Consider the following 4,926-nt stretch of genomic DNA (forward strand, 5'->3'; position numbering starts at 1 on the left):
CCATGGCCCACCTTTCTTTAGTGCTTAACCCCAGAGCCACATTCCCAGCCTTTATTCATATTTTATTTCGAAACAAGGTCTCACTGAGTTGCTAAGTGCCTTGCTTAGTTGCTGAGACTGGTTTTGAACTCATGATCCTCCTGCCTCAGCATCTAGAGCTGCTGCGATTACAGGCAGCGTGCGACACCACGGCGCTCAGCCTAAACCTAACTTTCTAAGCCAGCACAAGTTGGTTGAATAGCAAATACAAAGATATTAATATAATTATGTATACAGAAGGAACTCTGTAATCAGACTGGGGAACTGTCAGATTAAACCAAGATTTCTTTAAGTAGAACTTTGAGTGATGTATCTGAGAGAATGCAGTATGGCTCCAGATTTTTCAAAAAGGATCTTGAGAGGCTAGCATTCCATAGAAAGTATGCTATCTTTAATATCATTCCCAACATAGTCACCCATGAAATGTGACCAGGTCTGTGATGACAACCATAAAAATACTGTTCAGATCTGCCATGCACAGGCACAGTGGGCCCTGCTCCAGCTGCTGCCCCTCTGGACCCACTGAAGCCACATGAGCTGCTCCAAAATGATGATTGAGTGTGACAGAGACACTCATTCCCATAAACTATGGAGTTTTTTAACAGGCAGCTTTGGCTTAAAGATGTCCCAGTGTTCAAGTACACTTTTCTTAGAATTGTGCTCCCATTTGAGACTCTTCCTACTATTTCTTTCTTCAGTCCTGGATCACAATCTGAAGTTTCTCCCTCTTCTCCTTTGCAAGTATATACCTCCATACAGCTTTTGCACATCTAATTTCATGTTGGTGTCTGCTGCTTAGAGGACCTGCACTCCTAGAGCCTCCCATCACTTTTACGGTATTTGTATAAACTCTTGAGGGTCTTATCTTCATCTACTCTAACTCTGCTGTGAGATCTAGGTCTTATTCACAGCTGTTAAGTTATGTGGGGGAACCCAATGGCCATTTGTAGAAGGAAAGGGGCATCTCAGAGAAGCGGGCCAGAAGAGCCAATCAGAAGCAGGTCAAGTTAGCCAATGACTCAGGGATATGTAAACACAGTTGGCTCTTTGAATCTGCCAGTCCTGCATCCATGGATTCAGGTGAACACAGAAAACATTCAAAAAGAAAATTGCATCTGACTGAATATGGACAGATTTTTTTCGTGTTGTTACCTAAACAATGCAGTACAACAGCTATTTACACAGTAGTTATATTGTATTAGGTATTATATTGCATAACATAATAATTTATATTATGTTGTAAGTAATCTAGAGATCATTTAAAGGATGTGCATAGTTTATATACAAGTACTATGCCATATATAAGAGACTTGAGTATCTGCAGATTTTGGTATAGGGAGCTGTCCTGGAACTGAAGCCAGATTTACAGATAGGTAGTTAGTGTAGTTAGGTAAATAAATTAGATAAATAAAATGGAGGCCATTATTGAGAATGGAGTCCAGGAAAGCAGAGCAACACTTGGGGAAATTGAAATGTTAATGTCCCCAAGGCCCTGGGCCCATCCTAAAGAAATGTTAATGAAACAGCTCCCAGCAAACAGGGAAATGCTGCAGTATGGAGATTCCTTGGAAAGCTGGGAATGGAACCACCACTTGACCCAGCTATTGCCCTTCTCGGACTATTCCCTGAAGTCCTTAAAAGAGCGTACTATAGGGATACTGCTACATCGATGTTCATAGCAGCACAATTCACAATAGCTAGACTGTGGAACCAACTTAGATGCCCTTCAATAGATGAATGGATTAAAAAAATGTGGCATTTATACACAATGGAGTATTACTCAGCACTAAAAAATGACAAAATCATGGAATTTGCAGGGAAATGGATGGCATTAGAGCAGATTATGCTAAGTGAAGCTGGCCAATCCCTAAAAAACAAATGCCAAATGTCTTCTTTGATATAAGGAGAGCAACTAAAAACAGAGCAGGGAGAAAGAGCATGAGAAAAAGACTAACATTAAACAGGGACGAGAGGTGGGAGGGAAAGGGAGAGAGAAGGGAAATTGCATGGAAATGGAAGGTGACCCTCATTGTTATACAAAATTACATATAAGAGGATGTGAGGGAAAAGGGGAAAAAATATCAAGGGAGAGAAATGAATTACAGTAGAAGGGGTAGAGATAGAAGATGGGAGGGGAGGGGAGGGGAGGGGGGATAGTAGAGGATAGGAAAGATAGCAGAATACAACAGTCACTAGTATGGCAATATGTAAAAACGTGGATGTGTAACCGATGTGATTCTGCAATCTGTACACAGGGTAAAAATGGGAGTTCATAACCCACTTGAATCAAATGTATGAAATATGGTATGTCAAGAGCTTTGTAATGTTTTGAACAACCAATAAATAAAAAAAAAAAAGGGAAGACCTCCTCCTTCCACGGATTCTGCCTTTTGGGACCCCTTCTTCCTCCGTTTTAGGGTTTCCCTACTGAGTCTGACTTGGTTAGGGGGAAACCATAGCTCCAACAGTGGTTGCCCCCAAAGTAATCTATCTTGTGGGTCTTTCTGGGATGAAGCTATTGAAATTCCTGTTTTCTGTGTTCTCAGCTGTGTTTTGGCCTCTAGTGAGGCTCAGGGAAGGGGAGAAGTCTTTTCTGCTGTCCTTTAATAATACTTTCCACTTTAATAATAATAATTTAATTTAATAATACTTTAATAATAATTTAATAATACTTTCCACTTTAAACTTGCCTTGGCATGCTTCTCTGGTGTTATACTTCAGCATTTGGGGAAGCAAGGTATACACAGTAACGGAACCATCCAAGCCCCTAGAGATACTGAGGGACTACTACATACAATATATATAAAATTTATATAAAATATATTTTATATGTATATATTAAGTCTTTAACATACACATGTATGAAAGAACCATATTTGAGACATATCTGCTTAATACTGGGCTAGGAAGACCACAGATGTGTTCCAAGACCCTTTGCAGAGGTGGGTTTATTTAAACAGTAAATACCACCTGGAAGGACTGTTTTAGCAGTGAAAGCCATGCCTCAACACAGCTAGGAAAAAATGGCAGGAAACCAAAGGAAGGAAATTACAAAGGTTGGTGAAAAAATGTGTCAACTATGGGACACAATTAGGACATCCAGAACCTGGGCTGTCTTGCCTAGCTCAGAGTATTGCCTTCTTGTTTGGTTCAGGATGTCAAGCCACCGTTTTAGGGTTTCCCTACCGAGTCTGACTTGGTAGGGGAAACCACAGCTCCAACAGTGGTTGTGATATACCTAGCCTAGTTCTCTCATTAGATCAGAAGCCAGCTTGTCACAAGTTATGAAGGATTCATTTCTGTTTTCTGTAAAAATATTAGGATGTCTGTATGCCCTGGCCATTAGTTGATGTTGTAAAGCTGATTGGAATGCCTGCCCGTGCCCTGAACTCACCCATGTCCGGTTTTCCCTGACCAGATAACAACCCTTTCCTAAACCTTAGTGACGCCTCATAAATTCTGGCCTTCCCTGGCTGGATAACGACCCTCTCTGAGTCTCTAAGATCTCCATAAATTCTGATGCCGGGGCCAGCAAAAATGTAAACTTGTGTTATGCTCCTCAGAGTGTTGTTATCTGTAACCCCCCTTTGTGTAACTTTTTGGGCTATAAAGCTGGACTGCAAAGAAGCCTCGCCGCTGTCCTTGGCTCCCACGATTTTGATGGGCAAGGCAGCCCGACCAGTCGAAATAATAAGCTTGCTTTAATTTGATTTTAATTGGAGTCAGTGGTCTTTTCTTGCGTCGTGGTCTAACAGTTGCCCCCAAAGTAATCTGTCGTGTGGGTCTTTCTGGGATGAAGCTATTGAAATTACTGTTTTCTGTGTTCCCAGCTGTGTTTTGGCCTCTAGTGAAGCTCAGGTAAGGGCTTCAATCTGTCCCAGTGGCCTAACGTGGCTCTCTGATGGGAGGGAAGTTTAATCCCATAGTCTCATTACTCCTCAAAACCACAGCTCCAGAAAATGTTATCAGAGAGTAGAAAAGTGGGGCTGTGGGTGTAGCTCAGAGGCCCTGGATTCGATCCCTAGAATACCACCCCCACAAACACACACACACACACACACACACACAAAAGGAGAAAAGCCACAGCTGGAAGAAATGCCTAAGGCCCAGTAGGGGGCACAGTCTACCACTAAGGGGCTCTCTGCTCCCAGGGTAGGCAAACCAGTTCCTGTGAAGCCAGGTCTCCCCACCCCACCCTCGCCCCCACCTTCTCACAAAAGGTTAATTACCTTCTGTCCCAAGGGAACAAGTTTTTGCTTTTCTTCATTTAAGGCCTGTATGCTACAGGAAAGTTCTATGTATAAGTTTACAGATGTGGGCTTTTGTTGTTTTTGCTTGTTTTCTGTGAGGAAGGTTGGGAACAGTGGTGGTGCCTGTGGAGTCAGGGCTGCTGCTACAGCTCCCTACAAATAGAAATCCACCAAGCTCATGAGGCTCCCATGTGGACACCAAAGTGTACCAGGGACACCTCCCTCACTGCCTTCAACACAGCATCAGTTTTCTCTTAGTTTCCAGCAATTTTATGAGACAAGCTACAAAGACACACCTTTTGAATGAATCACTGCTCTCTTCAAAGCCAAAGAACTTGAAGTGTAGTTAATTCAGAATGACTAGGTCTAGCTGGTTTGACTGAATCATAAAGTATATTATGAGAAATTCAGTTTATTATCTTCAGGAATCTAGGGTAACCATGCTAATAATTTGCTCTTCAGTATGTCTTAAGAGAAATCTGTTTTAATGAACAAATGAAAATATTTTCTAATTTAGTCCATCCGTTGTTTATGTAAAAAGGTTACTCTTCAGGTATTTAATTAAGGTTATTTTCTGAAATGCTTACTTTTGTTTATATCACAGTATTTTAATTTAATTATGTATTTTGGTACCAGG

The sequence above is a fragment of the Marmota marmota genome, unplaced genomic scaffold (assembly GCF_001458135.2).
Source record: "Marmota marmota marmota unplaced genomic scaffold, marMar, whole genome shotgun sequence".
NCBI classification, from domain to species: Eukaryota; Metazoa; Chordata; class Mammalia; order Rodentia; family Sciuridae; genus Marmota; species Marmota marmota.